A 10,082-nucleotide genomic window follows, 5' to 3' on the forward strand; every position below is an offset into this window, starting at 1 on the left:
GTTAGGTCTGATCCGGGTCTGTTCTGATATGTCATTTTGTTTTCATCATTTATAAGGCTTGGAAAAGGATCCAGAGTGATTCCAAGTTTCTATATGTTCCTGATATTATGAATTTAAGATCTGGAGCAGATGGGGTGTTATTTCCAATTATAAATTGGTTAGAATTGATCCAGACTCCAGATCAGTGGGCAGTCACCAGCTTTTACTAGTGTTGTGATTGTCCACAATGTGAATTTTATATCCGGAGCTTGGGAAATGCTTTTCATTCAATTCCAACTCTGAGACTTTCATTTGTATGTCCTTTACTTCTCTGAATTTTGGTATGTACGAATTCTACTCACAAGTTGGGTAGAATTGGCCAACCTCACTTGACTGTCTTGTTGGAGATAGAAGTGATACACCTTTTTGTAAAATTCATATTTAATTCATCCTTTGGAGTTAGAAGGAGTTCTTTATAGTTCTGGAATCCTCAACAATCATAGTTTTCTATAAAATTTAGTTAAAGCTATGTTTCTGTTTTTGATTTTGGAGTAAATCCGTTTTGAACAGCAGGTCTGTTTTAGAGACCTTGCTGTGATTACTCTTTTCTCAACTCATAGCTTCATTACTTCTCCTTTCTAACCTTTAGTCCTTCTAAGATGGGTTTAAAAAGTTTAAAATTTTTGCAAGTGTGCTATTGAAAATGAAGATAAACCCAATTGTGCTACTGAAAATGAAGAGCTTGTTCAGGTATCTCAATTTCCAGACATACCCTTTTGGGTTTTTCACTTTCCTGAAATACCCTTTTTGATCTTTTACAATTTCCAAAAATACCCTTCTTGGTGCCTAGGAGTTACAGTGTTACCAGTTGAAGTTGTAATATATATATATATATATATATATATATATATATATATATATATATATATATATATATATATATATATATATATAGGTTGCAGGACAATGGTGAACAGTCAAGATTCGTATGCACAACCAGTTGCAGTTGCAGCCACACATGGTGTGGTGGATGTGTACCATGCATACGGTGGGGCTGCAAGCGGACAAACCCTTCCTGTTCAGGTTACTTATGCTGAAAACTATGGTACCCAGCAAGATCCCTACTCTTCTGCATACACATCATATTACACACATCATAATCAAAAAGTTTATAACATCAATTCCGATAATATACTATATTCACTATTGTTATTGTGGCCTTTTAGGTTTTGTTTAAGAATCTGAATGTTGATTTGAAGGAAGTAAGCCCATCATCCCTTCGTATGGACAAAGTGAGAGAAGTTGAAGGAAGCCCTGATTTTTCCAACAAGATGTCGGGTCAACTCAACAACCACCAATGGTTGGAGAAGTTAAAAAAACAAAGTATTATCTTATTGATTAGCGATTACTGGTGTTGAGCTTTAAGCAATTTCAGGCCCTCTATTTATTAATCTTTTATAAGCTAGATTGTTGTTTTCTTTCCCTTTTATAAGTTGAATTGTGGCTAGAAATTATAGTCATCTATTCAAAGAAGGTGTTGGAACGTGAGTTCAAATTGATGACCCTTTTACATATAAATTTGATTAACAGATTGTACAATGAAATGCAAAGAATAATTATGGGAAGGAGGTTAAGTATTAATCTCATGAATGCTGCAAACGTATTTGTTTCTCTCAATTCACCTTTTGAAGGACCTGGCACGTGTCTATATTACAGAACCTGTAAGTTTTTTTTTTCCTTTCTTTTATGGGTAAACTACAGGAAATAACCTCCTACTTTATTACTCTGTATAGGATGTATATGTAACAATTCTTTACACATGATATCAAACAGGAAAATGAGGTAGCTAACTAAACTAACTACTTCAATTTTCATATACTTCAATAAAAAATTAAAATATATTATGTTTGTTAATGATTTTGTATTGCAGGTACCTTTTCAACACTTTGCTGAGAAAATTGGTGGCTATCTTTTGAATAGGAGGAGTTAGTAGGTATTTAGACATGCATACCAAAGATAACATTTTGTACAGAGAGTTCTTGGCACATAGGAAGCTAGATAATGCAATTGTATATAAATGAGTTCATTTTTTTTATAACATTTACTCACTACTGGAATAGTTATTTGTATTTGACATATTAGTGAAATGAATTATCTTTGTTATTTATGGTATTTTATTTTGTATTATGAGATTTTTAATGTATTATTTAATTTGAAAATTAGAAAAATCTATAAATAATATTTTTTTTAAACATTTAAAATTATGATACGCAAAAATGTGTATCATCTTCATTTATGACATGGCTTTTCTTGACAGTGGCTTTCTTGATACGCATTGCGTGTCATTAACACGCGCGTCGTAAGGTTACGACACGTGAATGCGTATCGTCTTCCTTTATGACAGGGCCTTCCTTGATACGCATTGCGTGTCGTAAAAGCGCGTCGTAAATGCGCGTCGTAAATGAGCGTCGTAAATGCGCGTCGTCTATAGACGACGAGCAAAAGCGCGTCGTCTTTCTTTATGACAGGGCCTTCCTTGACGCGCATTTGCGCGTCGTCTGAGCCTTTACGACGCGCAATGAGCGTCGTAAAAGGCTGTTTTTCTAGTAGTGTAAACACCTTTATCAAGTGTTATTAGCCTCTAGGATTGCATCTAAGTGTTTGTAGGGGAAGCTATTGTGTGTAGGGCTCAAGGAAAACTCCACCATGAAGTTCACGGCCCTAATAACACTACCAAATGAGTTTATGGTCGTAAACTCATGAGTTTACAGCCGTGAACTCATACCTATGTGTCCATTTGATATTTGATGCTCTATAAGGCCCTAATAAGCATTTCTACTTAATGGCCTGGTCTATGGAAGAGTTTAGGGCATAATATAACTCCTTTTAGGAGTTTACGGCCCTGGGACCATATTCCCTTGGAGTTTACGGCCGTAAACTCCCTTGGAATGATGTTTTTGATGCTTTCAAGTCCCATACTCACATAGGATATGTTCTAGGCAATTGTTCAAGGCTTTAGGGGGAATTATGGCACCATTTATTGGAGTTCACGGCCCTGGAACATTTTGGGCCGTGAACACCCTTTTCTTGGTGTTTTAATGGTGCTTGATTGGCCCAAACACACTAGGGTACTTGTCCTAATTTGTCTTAAGGAAGATTTTCAAGGCATTTTGACACCTAAACATGGAGTTCACGGCCCTGGAACACCCTTGGCCGTGAACTCACTTTTCATCCTTGATTTTAATTGTTTTGTGGTCTAAAACATGTAATGCTAGTCCCTATGTTGAGTTCTAAGGCTTTGAGGGACATTGGGACACTTTTGGCCCTTAAAATGGAGTTTACTCTCCGCATGTTCTTGGGCGGTAAACTCCCAAATCTTGGGGTCTTGATCCGATTTTGATGTTTTCTAGTCATATACACACTAGCATACAAGCCTAAGGTAGTTACCTAACATGGGGAAAAGACTAGGTAGCATTTAAGCCACATATAGGAGTTTACTCTCCAAGAACGTTCTTGGGCGGTAAACTCCCGAATCTCACAGATTTGCTATGTAATCTAAGTTATTAAGCACATTGTAAGCATTATAAGACAACTAGAGAAGTGTACTCACGATTTGGGATAAAAACCCGAAGATCCGTGAGAGAGAAAATGGCTTTTCTCTAGTTGGAAATGTAACTAATGACATAATTTGGTTGAGAATTCTATTTATAGTCCTGAGATATTTTTGGCAGAAAATATTTTTATTCCCGAAATGATTTCTAATATAACAGAGTGTTGGAATAACAGTGTTGCACGAAACCCTTAGTGCATCCACTCTCTTGATATCTCCTTAAATGTAAATCCTGAAAAACTGCCAAACATATACTCGAAGTCTGAATTTTCACTGTAACTACTCTACTTCTATTGGCTTCAAATGGTTTGTACATAATGGAAATTTCGGGTTGTCACATCATCCCCCTGTTAAAGGGAATTTCGTCCCGAAATAAGAACTTAGATAAGGAAGTAGGTACGATGATCGAGTCATGAGGAGGAAACGTCCTAATCGATTGGTTCTAGCGCACCTAAGTGAAATTGGTTTCTCGGTTGGCAATCCAACGAACCTTCACTAACTGGCGACGGTGTTGCTTCGTCCGCTTGACCTCTCGGTCGAGGGTCACTACGGTTCTAATACGAAGGCGAGGATCTCGATGAGTGGACTTACAAGACTCCTAACGGAAAGGTATGGTTTCATGATCGAGACGCTAAGAGTATAATGTACGTTAGTGAGTTCGCGGAGTAGGTCTAGTTTGTGCGAGGCACGGGACCGATTCTGATAAGAATCTCGGAGGTCCTAACTATATTGGATTTAGCTTCCACGCGATACGAAGCGTATTAAGCCATTCCCAGAGTGAGTTCTCCTAAAGAACTTGGTCACTCCCTTGGAATTCCAAAGGTTCCTTTTCTTGCTTAACTTCCCAGTCAAAGGCCACCCCTTGTTGGGTCAAAGTTGTACAGGTTTCTGTAATTTGCGAGGAGTTCTGAATGAACTATGACAGTAGGTCGGTAAGACCTAGAATTTCGCGGATGACTGTCGGCGTCTCCGGTGTCGACAAATGCTCAACGGTTTTGACAAATTGAAAAAGTACTCAAAATTTCCCACATTACTAACAGTGTATCATAGATATTCGACTCTTCAATTTCAAAACTCGTGCCTAGAGAACTTCGCGAAAAGTTCCTCTGAAGGTAATGTTTCCATGGGTTCCTTCTTACTACAAGGGTAGATAAGTAAGTCATTACATGGAGAAATGACGAATTGATCCAAGTAAGAAATACGTACCCTATTCGTTTAGCTCATGAAAGCTATGGGCCTATTGGTCCTATCCGAAAGGTATCACTACGGACTTGAAGTGTTCGCATCGAGTTCAGAAGATAGTCTTCCGGACATCCTTCCCTAACACTCGAACTGGTGATATTCGGATCTCAGATCCATTTATGAAAGTAATTCTTTCCTTGCGTTTGCTTAACCATTTCATCTATGCGAGGCAGAGATAACGATTTCCATTGAAAATCTTGATGGAGTCCTTGATATCCGAGGCACATACGATGCAATCCGTCGATCTCTGGGAGAATAAGACTGGGGGTTCTCCAGGGTGAGAAGCCTAGTCTTCTTATTCTATCGCTGTGCAGTTCGTTAAGTTGTCTGGGCTGTTCTGGTATCTCCGTAGGTGTTTAGACTATAGGGTGATCTATTTACAAGAGTCGTACTGGGTTCTAAGTTTGTTCAGATGACGATGCGATTACTCGTAGGCTTAGGCAGTTCTCCATCCTGAAGTTCATATTAGAATTCATACCTGGTTTCACAATCACAATTTCGTGTATACGAGTCGTATATAATTAAGATTGAAAAGGTATTCGAATAACTGATTCTTCTTTAAGCTCACATCCCATTGGGGAAAAAGAAGTTAAAGTGGAATCTTCAATTCTAAGCCTGTAGAACCTTGATTATATATCACTCTTATGCATACATTCCTCAGTGATAGATCAATCGTATAAATCCTTGGATTGAACTTGACGTACTGCACGAGTGGTACTTCGGGGATTTCTTCGGAAAGAAAATAACTAAGAGGTACTCCTCGCATGAGTACTTCGGTGTTCTGATATGACGGCTTCGTTGGAAAAGTGATCTAGAAGAAAGAGATGTACGTATGAAGCTGTTTTTGTGAGGATCAAATTGAATCGAGTCGTATGATAATTTCGGAATCATACTGAAACTTAAAGACATTAGATTTGAACATAAGACGTTTATAGACAAAACACAACCGTGCAACCATGAACAGAGTTACAGTACTTTAGATTTACCACAAGACTATTGTTGCGAATAAGATATACTACAAAAGAAAAGTATACGCAGCACGAGAATCCATATACAGACAGGATCTCGCAAAAGGTAAGACTCTAGTTGCACTAGTTCTGGATAGTTTATAAGTCTGTTACAACAACACGCCTAAGTTACATTAACGAGGGTTCCGGCGTAGGCTCTCATGCGGCTGTGATCCTGAGGATCTTCCCATCTGCACCCAAGTTCTTTGCTATCGGGCAATCTTTCTTGAAGTGTCCAATTTCACCGCATTGGTGACAAATCTGGACAGCATCAACTTTGGTGGCAGAAGTGAAGTGTCGATTAGGAGTTATGGGGACGCGGGTTCTTTCCTTGATTTCCTTATTCGGGCAATCTCTTTTATAGTGCCCAAACTCACCACAATTATAGCAAACTAGGCTTGCCCCAGTGGTGGAGGTAGTCCTATAGAAACGCGCAATGTGCCCCATCTTGTTGCAATTATCGCATTGCAAGGCTCGGCAAATTCCCTCGCGGTGGTAGTTGCACTGGTCACACTTCGGGAGTGTTACTTTGTATGGTCTGCTCGGTACGGGGATAGCAGAGGTTTCCACTTGCTGTTGTTGCATGGCAAGTTTTTGGGGTTTCTTGCGTTCTTTCTGGGCTTGACGCTTCCATTTCTTGTTCTTTGTTTTTCGGCTTTGCGGGCCTGTGGTTGTTACCGTTTGATGACTTCCTGGATGGATACCACGATTGGAAACTTCATTCCCATCAACAGCATTAATTGTGCTGATAGTGCTACGGTGCGCAAGGACAGCTGTCACGGCAGCCATCACGGCAGTTGTAACTGTGGTTTGAAAGGTAGCAGCGTCCATAGGAAAGGTAGAGGTTTTGTTGTCCGACTGATTGTTTCCGGATGACGACATGATTCTGTAATACGAAAGATAAGTAATTTGTGAGCGATTCTGGTTGACCCTAGGTGTACGACGATTGTAACGCCCGGGTTTCAGGGCTAAGCATTTTTGTCAATGTAATAGTCTAGGTCAACTCTTGTAACTCTTTTTGAAGTAATAAAGATGAAATATTTGAGTATTATGTGAATTATGTGTATTTATGTGCTTATAATTTAATTATAAATGTATAATTAATAAATAATAAAAATAAGCGTCAAAATTAAAGTGTGAGATAAGCCCGATATCTCTACATAAAGTTGTAGAAGATGTCTCAAGGTTTCCGTGCATATAAGGAACGCCGAAATCCGAGTTATAACGAAGAAGTTATGACCCGTCGAAGTTTCGCGACAGAACCGGCACGATACCGGGAAGCGTGAATAGTGAACTTACGATAGAGCGAGATTTAGCCTTAGCGATCTAAACGAAAGTCGTAGAATATGTTAAACTAAGAACATCAATAAAAAGAACGCTCAAATCTGACTTCGTATGAAGAAGTTATGATTTTTCGAAGTTTCGGAATAGCAGTGTACAACCCAAAATTCGAATATTAGATTGAGCGATTTTTAGCCGACGCAACCTAAACGAGAATCGAAGATCTCGTTGAGAGTAGCGTAACGAGAAAAAGATGGGCAAAAACGGATGTCGGATGAAGAAGTTATGAGGATTTAACGGACCAATCATGTCCCGGCCCATTAATAATATAAAATTTAAAATCGAGCCAAAATTAGCCGACAAAGTCTAAATAAAAGTTGTAGAGTACGTTCCCAACTTCGCGTGGATATAAAGAACGTCAAAAACAGAGTTCATATGAGAAAGTTATGAATTTTTAAAGTTGGAAAGTAAACTTGCGAAACTGATGCATGAAAGGATGACGTGGCCGAACTCCCAGCCGTCGGATGAAATCGCTTCGGATTGTGACACCTGGTGCGAGGGTTACGCCCAGCGTAGCGAGGATACGCCTAGCGTCCGGAGAACGCCCCGCGTACTTCGGTTCTTATCCGTCCGATGGAGTGCAAGACAGCTGGTCCGAGGCTGGCAATCTTATCCGAGGAGTACGCCCAGCGTACCCTCGGTACGCCCAGCGTAATGTCCGAAGCCAGACCCTATAAATTGAGGTGCGAGGCTGCCATTTCTCTTCACCCCAAAACCTCTTCTTTCTCTCACTAGTTTCTCTCTCTAGCTCATCTAAACCCTCCTAAGCCCTAGGTAAAACCCTTAGCACCCTAGGGAATCCCCGAGGCTCCCGGAATCCCGAGAAAAAGGAGTTTTTCGGTTTCGAAACGCTGCTCCAATTAAGTCCCGATTCTTGATAAAATTCGCTGTAAGTGTGCTACGCTTACGCAATTTTTAATATAGCTTTCAAATAATTATAGGAATGTTATTAGGTCCTTAAAATAATTATTTGGACTATTATTATGAGTTATATCGAGTATTATTCACGCTTAATAATAATACTCGGACTAATTTGTCGCGGTTATCGTTAAACTAAACCCTAGTGGTATCGATACTAGGTTTTATCGAAGGAATATCGTTTTGAGAGTATCGAAGCGCTGTCCAAGTGCTGAGTCACCACCTTTCAAGTGAGTGCATAGTTACTTTCAACTTACACATAGATATGAAATATTTTATATAAATTACGTGCTATGTGTGCATATTATCTGAATACTTGCTATCTATGCTAGATGAACGTTGTTATACATGTTTTCAATGATTTAAACTTTATATGTATTTTATATCTACGAAAATGTTGGGGTAAAACATGGGTAGATGCAATAGGTGATGTGTGATAAAATGATGAGAGGCCTCGATGTTGATTTTGTTGATTCTGTCATCTAGCGGAGTATGGATGACGACCACAGACTCTTCTAGACAGTCCAGTGGAACACTAGCAGGCTCGCAACCTGTAGGTGTTTGTGAACGATATGCTCACCGGTGTACTCCATCCCCCACATGGTTGCCTTTAGGACATTTATTGTTGAGGAATCCCCTTAGCAGTAGTGTCCGTCCCGATGATGATCCTTAGGCTAGGTCCCTTATGATAGGTGTTTAGGGACGTAAAGTGAGGATAACGGTAACGAGTAATCGGGTTATTGTTGATCGATGAAATTAATAAACTTATTTATTGTGGGTTGAAAACCCTATGTGCTCACCAGGCTCCCAAGCCTGACCCACTCAGTTTTATGTATTACAGGTAGTGGCGCATGAGCATAGGTGTGATGTTTTGGACGAGGGATTACGGATATAGGCCTGTAGATATGAAATAATGTAGTAAGGCTTATATTGTACTGTTTATGCTTTTGATCTGTACGAACATGACATCCCGAGTCTTTTAATGAAATACATTTCTATGGAAATGCTTTTGATAAATCTTTATCATATTTTTGTTTTGGGACAAATTCCGCAACACTTTCATTTAAAATGTAACTCTGATTTTTAAACAAAGCATAAACAAATCGGTCTTTTCTGGCCGTGATTTTGGGGATGTCACAGTTGGTATCAGAGCATTAGTTTAAGCGAACTAGGAATTTGTAGGATTTCTAGACTTAAACTTAGAATGCTAAGCGATGATTGTGAGGTGTGAGCACTAGCTTATTTTAGGAATTGTGCCTAAAATGCTTTTATGTGCTAAATGCTTTGTGCATAATATGCTGTTAATTGTTCGGATCTATGGTCTGTTGCCGACCGGATCTGGAAACCTTATGTGTTTAGGATTCTAAACGTACGACTACGATATTAGAACTAGCATAAGGACGATTCAAACGTCTATCCTAAATAAAGATCTAAATTCACCTTATTCGGTGTATAGATCAAGATGGCAAGGACCCGTAGCGGAAACATGAACGCAAATGGAGGTAGGAACCAACCCCCAGTGGTTCAGCAAATACCTGTTGTTGAAGAAGTTGCACCTGAGCCAGTCACCATGGCTGGAGTTCAAGCCATGATTCAGGCTATGCTAGCTGAACAAAGGGAAGAAATGAGACGGATGCTCCACGAAAATAGGGACGAACCTACCATACATGTTGAACCGACGGAGCCAGTTCCCGAGCCATTTGAGGAAGGGAACTATAGCCGCCAAGTGAGTCAAGTAGGGACTCAAGGTGAGAAAAAGGATGGCCCAGAAGGGAGAAACAACAAGGATGGGCGGATGTACAAAAATTTCTTGGGTGCGAAACCACCAAGTCTCTCAGGAAGCCCAAAGCCTGTTGAGATTATGGACTGGATCTCCGAGATGGAGATGGTGTTTGAGAGCTGCGACTGCAGCGAGAAGCAGAAGACTGTCTTCGCTGTGAGACAATTGAAAACTGGAGTCTTGAGCTGGTGGAAGCTATTGGCAG

General features: G+C 39.8%; 1 long non-coding RNA gene across 1 annotated transcript; it reads left to right on the forward strand.

Moving 5' to 3' along the window:
• The first annotated feature begins 1,542 nt into the window (after positions 1-1,542).
• On the forward strand, positions 1,543-2,065 carry LOC145065007 (uncharacterized). The gene is made up of 3 exons (XR_013688194.1): positions 1,543-1,700; positions 1,773-1,821; positions 1,910-2,065. It is a non-coding gene; the product is annotated as an uncharacterized LOC145065007 (long non-coding RNA).
• Positions 2,066-10,082: the final 8,017 nt, after the last annotated feature.

This window comes from Lactuca serriola, chromosome 7, assembly GCF_051521515.1.
Source record: "Lactuca serriola cultivar US96UC23 chromosome 7, Lser_US96UC23_V15, whole genome shotgun sequence".
NCBI classification, from domain to species: domain Eukaryota; kingdom Viridiplantae; phylum Streptophyta; class Magnoliopsida; order Asterales; family Asteraceae; genus Lactuca; species Lactuca serriola.